The following is a 13,417-nucleotide window of genomic DNA, read 5'->3' on the forward strand; positions in this document are numbered from 1 at the left end:
ATGGTGCACACTACCGTAGCTGCCTTTGTGTGTTCTGGGTTTGTTTTTTTAAACTCAGTTTCTCCTACTTTGGAGCCTTCTCTGCAGCCTAAGCCCGACATTTTGACTTTTATATGCCGTGAAATGATCAGCATGCCACCCCTCCCAATACTTCCATTTGTTTTCTTCTGATGGTAAGACTACTTGGATCTACTATTTTTAAAAGGGTTTTATTTTTATTTGTGTGTGTGTGTGTGTGTGTGTGTGTGTTTGCATGTACATGTAGGTGTCTGAGGAGGCCAGAAGAGGGCACTAGATGCCCCTGGAGCTAGCGTTACAGGGATCTGTGAGCCACCCAGTATGTGTGTTAGGAACTAAATTCAGGTCCTCTGCGATAGAAGGACATGCTTTTAACTGCTGAGCCATTTCTACAGTCCCTTGAGATCTACTTTGATCAAATTTAAGATAAACAATTTTTGTTATTAACTATAGTCATGATGCTGAACATAAAGCCTCCAGGGATTATGCTTTAATTTTATTCATATTTATGCATATTATTGGGAATATATGTATATGCACGCGCCTAAATATTGTCATTTACATTTTGCATGCATATATTATCTTTTTATACATACACTATTAATCATATTGGTATATATGCATGTGTGAAAATACAGTAACGATGTTCTTAGAGTTTGACCTTAATAACGTGATCCACTCAAGATACACAACTCAATTATCACATTTAAAAATCATTCAAAATAACTTCTCTCAGGGGAGGGCGAGGTGCATTGGTAGTTAAAAGTGATTGTGCCAAGCGTGATGACTTAAGTTTGATGCCTGGAACCCATGTGGTGGACAGGGTTTCTCTGTGGCTTTGGAGCCTGTCCTGGAACTAGCTCTTGTAGACCAGGCTGGCCTCAAACTCACAGAGATCCACCTGCCTTTGTCTCCTGAGTGCTGGGATTAAAGGTTTGTGCCGCCACCGCCCAGTTTAGCTCTTACATCTTAAATTTCTTTTAATCTATGGGTAAGGTTTCTGTGAGTCTTTCTCCTTCTGCAGCTACATGGCATCTTCTTGACTCCTCCTACTCTATCCATGTTTGGATGTCCCACCTGGCTTTATTGTGTTCTGCCATAGGCCAAAGCAGCTTTTTTTATTAACCAATGGTAATAAAACATATTCACAGTATACAGAGGGAAATCCCACATCTGTTTATTTATTTTATGACACTTTCATTTTTAAGGACTGCTTGAATTTTCTTAAAATTTATTTTATTTTCTGTTTTATAGTGATGAAAGTTCAATCAGCTATTCATTGAGCTTCCATCTGACTCTGAACTTGTCTTCTGCATGGCCCTTTCAGTGGCCCCGTTTGCATTGCCGCCGAGCCCTAATACACTAAACACGTATACATGTTTATAAGGTACGTTCCTTAGATCAAGCATGGATGTGAAGACACACATTCCACACCTTGCTTTTTTAGTTAGTGATATACCCAGGGGTCACTTCATGGTATCCGTTTTCTTCACAATCACCCGGAATCCCACGGTACAGACAGTCCGTTGATTATTAAACGATCTGCGCACACCCCGGCCTTTGGGCTGCAGTTATTTATGCGATGACTGATGTTGTTGACTGGACGGGATCTGGAACTATCTAGAAAGCAAGGCACGCCCAGGGACCAGTTAGCTTTAGGCATGCTCATGAAGGATTTTGTTTTATTTACGTTCTATTAAATGATGTTGGGAAGACCCATCTTCACTGTGGTGGTGTGGGGACCATGTTCTATTCTGGGGTCCTGAACTGTATGTATGCAACCAGGAAAGCGAGCAGAGCGCCAGCTCTTCTCTCTCCTGCGGCGTCTGGACCAGCAGCCTCGAGTGCCTGCCTCCTTGACATCCCTGCTGTGATGGACTTCGAATCGTGAGCAGGGCGAGCCTTTTTACCTTCAGTTTTGAGCAGGGTATTTTTTTGTCACACGAAAGGAAAAGAAACTAAGCGTGGCTGCCTGTCCACAGTGTGTCACGTTTTGGCGGATGTGCCTTGCGGATAGTTCCCCAGAAGCCACTGAGCTAGGTCAAAGGTCAGGCGCGCTGGCACCCGAGGGCCCCACTGCTCCACTTCACGGGCTATTTTGTGTACCACCCAGCAGTTTCTCATCATCCTTCATTTCCCACAGCAACACCGACAGATCATTTCTGCCGAGCAAATCCGTAAGCAATACTTCTCCTTTAACCCAAATGTCAGCTGGTCAGAGCAACCTCAGCAGAGCGTAGTTCCTGCCTGAGGCCAGGCTATGCTGACGATTCAGAACTGACACGTGCAGCAGCAGCAGCAGCAGACACAGTGTGAGTCTCTGGACGCGCCCCAAACCGTCAGAGGCGGCTTCCAAAGAATAATCTCTCTCACACTGGAACACGTTTCAGTGTCAGGACAAGAGGAATGCCAGCTCAGAGCAAGCCAAGTGCGGAACAATTTCGTTTCGGTACCCTGTTAGTCAAGGGGAGGAAGAATTCATAAGACCCCACTTCCATCCTGCAGAGCGCTCTCTCTCTCTCTCTCTCTCTCTCTCTCTCTCTCTCTCTCTCTCTCTCTCTCTCTCTCTCTCTCTCTCTCTTGTAAACTATTTATTTATGTTAAGCAATCTAAGCAAACCAGGCAGATGCCTGTAGCAGCATTGGAACGCAGTCTTTAGAAGGGGGCTGGCCTGAGAAGGTGGCTCGGAGGGGAATGGCATTTGCTGCTGAGTCTGATGGCCTGAGTTGGATCCCCAGGAACCGCATGGTGGAAGGAGAGAGAATAAACTCTCGCAGGTTGTCCTCTGGCTCCTGCAAGCACACCATGTTATGTACACTCCTGAACACAGGCGCATGTGCAGGCGCGTGTGCACACATACAATAGTACAGAAATAAATTAATACATACATACACAAATAAATTAGTGTAACCAATTAAAAGGTATTTCTGAGGAATTCCAGCGCAGAGCCAGACAACCTCAGACCCACTACCGATTCTTCCCCTTTTTCTCAGTCTTTTCAGTGCTGGGCAGAAAGCCCTGATCCCAGATAGCGCCAGGCCATACCTCCAGCCTTAGCTTTCCTGTGGGATGAGGTTGAGCAGGCTGTGCAATATTCAGGGTCTATTTGCATTTCTTCCTGTGGGCCATCTGTTCAGCCCTGCATTTTACTTTTCCAATAGAATTATGGAGGGTTTCCCCCCTCCTTGTTTCTCCTTATGTCTTAAGGGGATTAATTCTTTAGTCTAATTTGCTCATAATTTCCCCTATTTTGTCATTTTTATTTTTACTTTGCTTATAGTGCAGGCATTTATTTTTAAGTAGTCAAATTCACCAGTCGTTGCCTTTTGGTGTGCGTCTGCGTTTTAAATTATAATTAGCAAAACCTTCTGCGGGCTCAAGTTGTGGAGATAGTCTCCCAGCTTCCCTCCTGGTAGCTGCATTCTTCTGTCTTTTCTTAACATAGAAACCTTTGACTATTTGGATATCGTCGTATACAGCGTAAAAATGACAGTTAATTTTGTCTTTCCCTAGGTTACAATGCAATTATTTCAACAGCTGGTATTGAAACATCCACCTTTGTCCAGTGCAGTGAAAACTGAGGGGTTTGTACTCAAATTGGCATAAATGATTGGACCCATATTTGGATTCACTTGAGGGCCCATTGTTTTATGCCTATACCCGACAATACCATGGTACTTTATTTTAGAAGCCTTACATAGGTGTAATGGCTAACCTTGGTTGTCAACTTGATACACCTGGGAAGAGGGACCCTCATCAATGGAAATGCTGCTGTAAGACTGGCCTGTGGACATGTCTGTGGAGCATTTTCCTGACTGCTTATTGATATAAGAAGACCCAGCCCACTGTGGGCAGTGCCATCCCTAGGCAGGTGGGCAGTGCCATCCCTAGACAGGTGGGCGGTGCCATCCCTAGGCAGGTGGGTGGTGCCATCCCTAGGCAGGTGGGTGGTGCCATCCCTAGGCAGGTGGGTGGTCCCATCCCTAGGCAGGCAGGTGGTCCCATCCCTAGGCAGATGGGCCTGGGAGGTATAAGCAAAGCAGTCGAGCAGGAGCTGAGAAGTTAATAAGCAGCATTCCTCCATGACATCTGCTTCAAGCTCTGCCCTGAGTTCCTGCTCTGGCTTCCCTGATGATAGGCTGTAGCTTGTTAGATGAAAGGAGCCCTTATCGTCTCAAGATACTTTAGCTTATGATGTTTATCACAGCAACAAAGAGCAAGAGAAGACAATGTTTCAGTATGTGGTAAGAACCAGCCATTCTGTATCCCACTATTATTCTGACTGCTTTTACTGTTATCTCTGCTAAACAAACGGCACAATACCCTGTCTAGCTCTAAGAAAAAGTACTGTTGTATCTTTCACTAGGACATTGTGTAATTAAGTCCCCAAGGGTGGATGTTTCTATGGTGCTGTGTCTCCTATGAAGTCACATCTTTTCTCTTGCTCAAGTGCATCTCCATGTTTCTTGGAAGTGCTGTCTAGTGTTCTGCATGGTTCCGGAACACTTCTCTCCAAGTGCCGGTTTATTCATTGCTCCTTTTTGTTCTCTTTCTCCCACCATCTCCAAGAACTCGATCGGCCTGAGGACTATATGTGTAAAGGCCACTGCTCTGGGATGTTGACTTTATACTTGCTATTTTATTAGATTATCTTACCAATTGCAGACATTTTCAACTAAGTATTTTTTAGGGTTTTCCAAATGTATAAATATGTGATCTGAAAACAGGCATAGCTTTGCCTGTTTTTTAAAAAGTCTTAAGTTCTGATATTTTTCCTTATTGTGTCACAATTTTCTAAGCCACAAGATGAAAACAGTAATTGTTATTTATTTCATAATTTTATTGTGCACAAAGAGTGGTATAAAATATGGAAAATACTTGGAGTCATGCCTGGAATGCAATAAGCCCCTGACTAATATTGCAGTTATTTGAATATCTATGTTTATGTCTGAACTCGCTTCATAGAATTCGTGTTATAGAATTAAGAAATTCTTCCTAACACTAGACATTACATGCCTTTAATTTGGTATTATACTGCATTATGAAATCACTTTCTGATTAGTGTCTAGAAACTTTGATATTTAAGTGCTATCTTTGCAACATTTTATCATATTCACTTCTCTAATTTCCTGTTTATTAGATTTTTGGGGATGGGAAATGAGTAAATATGCAGTATTATTCAATTAGATCAGATATGTTTAAACAAACAAACATTTCACTAGCTTAGATGAAGAAATATTTTCAGATGTATAGTGAAAGACATGTATTTTAAAACTTTATTTCATGTCTAGAGGGTTTAGTGCTACAGGACTTTGGCCTCAGCTGTGTGGGAGCCTGAGGCAGGAGGATCATTTGAGCCCAGGACTGACAGATCAATCCAGGCACCATGACTGAACTGTGTCTCTTTAAAAGTCACTCCACAGCTAAGGTTTCAGGAAGCATTAATGAGTTCAGACAACAAGATAGGGGACTTGTTGTCTGTCTCTCAGGGACTCCGAAGGCTTAGCTTCAATATCCTGCTACCAAGCTGCACAATTGTGCTAATTATTCTACACTCTCATCAAGTTTATGATCAGTCTTAGTCACTGTATCACAGATGGGTATTTGATCTCGGTAATCTGTAAATATTGTAGGATTCACAATCCATCCATCCATCCATTAGCTGACCTGGGAATTCATCCATCCATCCATCCATTAGCTGACCTGGGAATTCATCCATCCATCCATCCATCCATCCATCCATCCATCCATCCATCCATTAGCTGACCTGGGAATTCATCCATCCATCCATCCATCCATCCATCCATTAGCTGACCTGGGAATTCATCCATCCATCCATTCATTAGCTGACCTGGTTCTTGTTCTTTTGCCCTGCTTTGTGCATAGTGATGGGTGACTGGGAATTGCCCCAGTGTGGTTTCTTCAGTTGTCCACAGTTACTGGATAATCTACATTAATGTAGGTGAAATGGCAGAGTCACAAACATACCAGATTATTCTAGAAAGTTGATAAAGAAGGAAGCCAGGTATGGTGGTGCACAGTTGTAATCTCAGTCCTTGGGAGGTAGAGGCAGGAAAAGCAGGAATTCAAGATCTTTCTTGACTACATATTGAGTTTGAGGTCATCCCAGGCTACTTGAAGCCCTGTTTCAAAATAAGAAAGAAAAGAAAAAAAGGAAAGAGGGAAGGAGGGAGAGAGAAGGGAGGAGGAGAAGGGAGGAGAGAGGAAAGAAAGAAGGAAGGTAGTGCTGATGTTATCACAATGCAACTAGAAATTTGGAAGTGCGGGGTACGATCCAGCTAGGGTGTATTTGGAGCCATCTCCATGATGAACACAATCAGCGGTAATTTAGTACCAAAGCTGAAACTGTAATTTAAAAATACCCCGTTCTTCTCACGGACCAACACTTTGCAGCCTTAGTTTACAGTTTCTTCTATCAAGAACGGGTGGGCAGCCTGTTGTGACTCACAGAAACTGTCTCTTTAAGAAATTAAGATTGGGCTGGTGAGATGGTGCAAGGCCAGTGACCCAAGTCTGAGCCTTGGGACCCATGTAAAGCAGCAGGAGAGAGAGCTGACTGCACAGCTCCGTCCTCTGACCCTCAGATACACCCCACGTCATAGTGCTCCTCCCCATCCCTTTCTCCCCAGCTCCCCCCTTTGTCTCTCTCTCACACACAAATAATAAAGTTACTTTAAGAGAATAAGGGCACCTTGTAAAGCAGGCTTACTCCATTCTGCTTTGTTAATTTGTTAGTTTGTGAGTTTTGAAAGAGCCATCTGTGGGCTATAACTCGAACAGTAGATTTTTCTTCCAAGTGTCTCACAAATTAAAGGATCCCAGGGTCCCAATCATAATGTCCCACAGGGTATGCTTAGTGTTAGAAATGGCTACATGTCTCAACTCGAGATGAGGACAAGAATAAGGCTAAAAGGAGAAATTCCTAGACTCGGGGTGTGCGAACTAGAAGTGCAAGCTGTGACTGAGTCCTTCACCACCAGCCTGGGGTCTCTCTGTCCCTGCTGGGCCTCTGTTTCTGGCCTGCAGAGTAGGATTGCTAGGGTTCAAGTCTGAAATGTTCCCCCACAGGCCCAAGGTCTGAATACCAAGTCCCTAGTGACAGTTTTGAAATTGTGGGACCTGGGTGGTGCAAGAAGTTGGAAGAGGTGAGCCTTTGAAAGCTGCCCTGTCCTGAGTCTGGCCTGGCTTCCTGTGAATACCATCAACCTGATTCTGATCTGGCTTCCTGTCCACACCATTGCCTGATTCTGATCTGGTTTCTGTCCACACCATTGCCTGATTCTTGTCTGGCTTCCTGTCCACACCATTACCTGCTTTTTGTCTGACTTCTTGTCCACACCATGCAAACTTTGCCTCTCACATCATGACAGTATGAGAGCTCTCTGAAATCCTGAGCTCAAGCAGCTCCTTTTCCCTTCAGTTGTTTCTCTCGGGTGTTTTGGTCACAGTGACACTACCATGACGAACACAAGGGAACAGGAGAGCTGTGCAGGCTGCGATGTGTCTGACTCATCCCTAAGCTAGGGACATGTAGAAGCGGGGCAGTCTTCTCATCCCTAGGAGGTATGTGGTATATTCTGCATTGTAGGGTAAAAAAATAATGACAATTATCTTAATGATAAGACAACAGTACAGAAGGCAAGAGTGTCAACACATAAAGTGAACATAGGTGAGGGCTCCTACTTAGATGGACAGTCATGTCCTCATTTGTTTATCCACAGGGATCATTTGACAGTCTGAACTGTCAGAGACAGATAGGGACTGGTCACCGTGGAAGCAAACAAAGAGCCTCAGCTTTCACGGTGTGTACCATCTCCCCTTTTCTCTCTCCCTCTCTCCAGCATCATAATCACCATCATCACCACCACCATTATCATTACCCTCATCACCACCATCATCATCATCATCATCATCATCATCACTACCACCATCATCACGATCATCATCAACACCGCTGTCACCACCACCATCATTATTACCATCACCATCACCACCATCACCATCACCACCATCGTCATCACCATCATCATCACCACTGTCACCACCACCATCATTATTACCATCACCATCATCACCATCACCACCATCATCATCATTATCATCATCATCATTTTGGTGCAGGGTTTCACTCTGTAACTGAAGCTAGACTAAAATTTGCTTTGCAACCCTAGTGGAACTCAGACTTGTGACAATCCTCTTGCCTCAGCTTCTAAAGTGCTGGGATCACAGCAGTCAACCAGCATGCCTGGCAGGCACCTGCCATTTCATAAAAGGTGCAGCAGCAGGCATGAGGACCATGAAGAAAGATAGATGTGGGGGTAGGGGAAGGCCTCTGGGAGAAGATGCTACATGTGCCACCCAGACTGGAAGATGTCAGGAGAGAGAGACCGAGGGGGGATGTCTGTTCCAGATGCTGGAGCTATGACCTGTGACCTGCCACTATGCATATGGACAGAAAACGGCCATGAAAATGGCACACGGATGGCTCAGGCTACAGTCAAGAGGACAGATTTTACTTACTGTAAAATCAGGGCAATTCTGTGGTTTCAGACTTAGAGTGATGATGTATTCGGGCTGGTGCATTTCTAAACAGGACCTTCATGGCTTTTGTGTGAGGCAAGGGTACAGACAGGGAGAAAAGACAAGGCACTTGGACAGAGAGAAGTTACAACTCACAGGTGTGACTCAGTGGAGGGAGAGAGCTAATTGAACACCAGCAGGACACACCCTTGACCTGTCAAAGCTGAAGTACGCAGGCCCCCTCAGTGGCCCACGGTTAGCAAAGGTTTCAGCTGGTGATGAGGGAAGGGTGAGCTGTATAAATGGGCGAAGGAAGGCAGCAGAGGTGGGCATTTGTGGGGAGGGGCTTCTATGTTGAGTAAAGAGCTGAAGACCACACAGGGTCAGGAAACCACATGACCACAAGGGTTTTCATGTGACTTCAGAGAGAGGGTCTTGGTGAATGCTTCATTTTCTTTAAAGATTTGTTTATTGTTTATTTATGTGTATGAGTGTTTTGTTTGCATTTAAGTATGTGCCTAGTGTCCACAGAGGCTAGAGAGGATACCAGATCCCCTGGAGCTAGTGTCATTAATAGCTGTAAGGTACCATATGGGTGTTAAAAACTAAACTGGAGTCTTCTGCAAGAGTAGCAAGTGCTTGTAACTGCTGAGATAGTTCTTCAGTCACAATCTTGCTTTTTTTTTCTTAAAACTTTGTCTCACTGTGAAACCTAGGCTGACTTTCAACTCTTCGTCCTCCTGCCCCAACCTCCCAAGTGCTGGGTTCTTACTTCCTGCATCCCCCTGAGCCTCCTCTCCATCTTTTTTTTTTCTCAAAAATGGTGTAATGTGAGACAACTCTGATATCTATCTTTAATTCTGGCTAACCCAATATCCTTGGCTTTTTTTTCATTCGTGTATGAAAAAGAGTCTTAAAATGTTATATTTCACAAGAAGGATGTAAGATTTCAGTGGAATGGAGTTTTGGAGATCTTAGAAGACAGCTAGATATACATCAGGCTACCACGTTGCTAGCTACTATCTCTACCACCACCCAAAACAACTTCATATCACAGCTACCATTACCACTACCATCATCACCACCACCATCAGCCACCACCTCCATCACCACCACCACCCCAACCACTACCACCACTACCATCAGCCACCACCTCCATCACCACCACCATCATCCCATTAGTGATGGTCAGAATAAAGGTCCTCTTTCAAAACTATGTCTTCTGATTCTTATCATGTGATCTGTTTTTTTAATCACATTTTAACTCATCAGGTGAGGTAGTGTCCAAGAGCTCAACAGTGTCCTATCAGCAATCAAATTTTTACTGTAAGACATTTATCACCCAGTGACTGCTGATGCCCAACAGCTAAAATGACAGCATTGACATGTGACCATTCTGTCGTCTTATTCCCATCCAGTAGATCAAAAGGCCTGAACGTGGGTGTTTAGCTTTTCAGAGCATTTGGGAACAAACCCATGGGGCCAGCATCTTACACGAGACCATATGAAAATGTTATTTATTTTTTCTTTCTCATGCTTGTAAATGCTGGATGTGTGTCCTCTGCTGTCCTGTTCCCAATCATTCTTCAACTTTTCTCTCTGAGGCAGGCCATGATTCTGAGGAGGGAAAGAAAAACCCACACCTGTATCAGAAGTCTGACTTCCACTAACCCTCAAATATAAAGCTTACAGTGCCATGAATTCAGACCAGTGAGAGATGTGGATGGAAGATTTTTCCCAGGACTTCAAGAGCTTCGTTTAGATTCGTGTTGGCAGAGGCCACTAATTCCTTCCCAGCTGTTCAGACTCAAAATAATCACACAGAAACTATCTTATTTGCAATACTGTTTGGCCAATATTTTAAGCATATTTTTAGCTAGCTGAAATCCTAAACTAACTCATCTCCATTAATCTGTGTATCACCATGTGGCTATGGCTTACCGGCAAGGTTCTGGTGGGCTCCGGTGGAGGCATCTGTCTCCTATGGCAGCTACATGACTTCTCACTGACTCTGTCTTCTCTCTCTCTCTCTCTCTCTCTCTCTCTCTCTCTCTCTCTCTCTCTCTCTCATATTCTCTTAAGCATTGGCTGAAAGTAGCTTTATTCATTAACCAATAAAAGCAACACAGATACAGGAGGATTCCCACACCAAATCCTCTTTGTTTTTCTTTCTTGTTTGGAATAGAGATACGATGAATAGACTCACAGTAGTCATTTAACTATTGTGAGGTGATCTTGAGGGTTAACCCACCCACGAGGAAGCGCCACACGGAGAAACAGGAGCATACAGTTCCAGAGTTGCTGTTCTGCAGGCCTCATACTAAAACAAACAAATAAGCAAAAATAAAGCCATGCATTAACGTACAGGTTTTCCTTGGACCTCTTAATCTTTTCTATCTATAAGCATTTTGCCCAAAGCCAGGCATGAAGACCTGTGTCTGTAATTCCCACATTCAAAATGCTAAGGCAGAAGGATATCATTTTGAAACCAGCCTGGGATATACAATGAGACTGCACCATCCCTGCCCCCAGACCAAAATCTGGTTCTTTTCCCATGGGACTAGTTAACACTAAAATTATTTTTTATAGAAAAGTATTTTTGTTTTATAATCAATAAATTTACCAATCCATACATTTATGTTAATAAACATATGACATCCACCCGAGATGTGATAAATGTGCTGACAAAGACTGTAATTCTTTTAGGCTGCATATAAACTGCCATTAGTCTCAATCACTCCGGTTCCATTATATTATACATCTGCACCCACAGGCTCCAGAGTGCAGAAATATTGCAAACACCTGAGCAGCATTCCTCTCAGATATTAGTGACATTATCTGCACTTCATATTTAGTGGGAACTGAGCCTAAAATATGTTCCTTTTAGGGCATCATGATTTTTTTAAAAGCCCCTCTTGCACTACAAAAAAAAATCCATTTTCAAATGATAAAGTACATTTTAGATGATTGTGCCAAAATGAGTCATTTTCTGTGGACTATATTACTATATATCAGAAATGTCAGGTTGAACCATCAACATCTGCCAGCACATCTCAAAAACACATTAGTAAAAAGTTATCGGCACACCTTCATTTCTTTATTTTTCTGTACTCTGTGGGCTTCTTAGAGCCATGGTCCTTTCTCAACTCCTGTGCTGTTCTTAACTCCCATCAAGGACCCGAGCCCTGAAGGAAGTAGAGGTGGAGGGGCTGTGATTAGCACCACCCCATTTCCAGGGAGCCCTCTGCCGGTTCATGGGGGTTATCTTTAACATTGAGAGAACGCCACTGCACTGTTTTCAGTTTGAACACCGCAAAGAGGTTAAGAAACTGTGTTTTCCACAAGTCACTGGCCTGCGAGAAATAAGCATTCATTCCGGAAAGCCTGGGGTTGCTTCTTGCAGTTGGATATGTAATGGGTCTACCGTCTTGTTTCTTTAATGCCTGTCAATAGAATACTCTTTTATTGATTTGTCCAGGAACACAGCAAAAATCATTGGCACTCTTTTTAATGCAAAAGTTTGAGCGGTTAAAAATAGAACACACAGGGCTGTCAAAGGACTGAGTGCGTCAAGGCACTAGTGGGTTAAGCCTGAGGATTTAAGTTCGAGTCCTGGGACCCCCATGGAGGAAGGAGAGAAATGGCTCCTTCAAGTTGTCCTCTGACCTGCACATGCATGCTGTGCCATATTCCCATCCACACACATACATAAGCACACTGAGTAAATAAATAAACAAATGAATACATAAATGAGTGAAAAACTAAAAAATATATATAGTGCATATCTTACCAAAAGGTAAAATATCAGAAAGAAAACTTTCTAAGCAAATAAAAAATACTAGCTTAAGATAATTCCATGAAAAAATGGAATAAAAAATTGTCCTTAAATGAATCTGATAGAGTGACCAAGGCTGGCGAAGGGAAGATTGAAGCAGAGAACTGAACCATGGGTGGTAGCGTGAGCTGCAAACCTCCACAGACAGCATTCTCCAGAGCAGGAACAGCAGGCAGAATGCCTTCTTGGCTTGTCCCAGAAGGACAATGAGAAGCAGGGCAATCTGAGCATTGAGAAAAGAAAAGCAGAAAACAAGGCAGAAGCCACCTGTCCTGTGATCCTGTCCTTTCTCAGGGCTTGGAGCGGGAAGACGTGTTCTGCTTTCTGAAGCGATGTTTTGACTGCACTGTGGGCAATGAATCAAAACAGAGGCCGACTGCAATCAGGGAAGCTATGAGGAGACTATCGCCACAATCAGGGACGTTATGGGGAGACGACTATTGCCTCAATCAGTTGGCAGAGAGACCAGGCCCTTTCAGATGGAGAAGCCGTGCACACCAGAGGCTTTACAGAGGGTTGGATCTCACATTTGTGCTGCTGGAATGCAGCCACTCCTGATTACACTCTGAAAGATGGGGTCTTTGTCTCTGTTTTCCAAGTGAGGATGTTGGAGCTGAGAGGTTCAACAGTCACACACAGAGTTACACAGTCGGGACATGCAGACGCAACACTGAGTGAGTTTATCCTTAAAGGGCGGTGCTCTTGGTGGCATAATCATGACTTTCAAGAAACTCAGTGCCAATTTTCATGGGAGGAATGGTGGGACCAAAGATAAGGGAGCATTTTGCTCCAGATCCTATTAAGTCTGCTAGAGTCTGAGACTTTATTTTGTCTGTGAACATTTCATGTGTTTGTATATGTGTGTGAATGTGTGTGCAGGTGTACTGGTGTGTGTGTGTGTGTGTGTGTGTGTGTGTGTGTGTGCGTGCATGTAGAGGACAGAAAATACATCAAGAGCATCTTCTGATCCCCACCCTACTTTTGAGATCGTCTTTCTCACTGACCTGGAATGTGCCAGCTAGG

This window comes from Alexandromys fortis, unplaced genomic scaffold (genome assembly GCF_014885135.2).
Source record: "Alexandromys fortis isolate MF-2015 unplaced genomic scaffold, M_Fortis_MF-2015_v1.1 scaffold_81, whole genome shotgun sequence".
Lineage (NCBI taxonomy): Eukaryota > Metazoa > Chordata > Mammalia > Rodentia > Cricetidae > Alexandromys > Alexandromys fortis.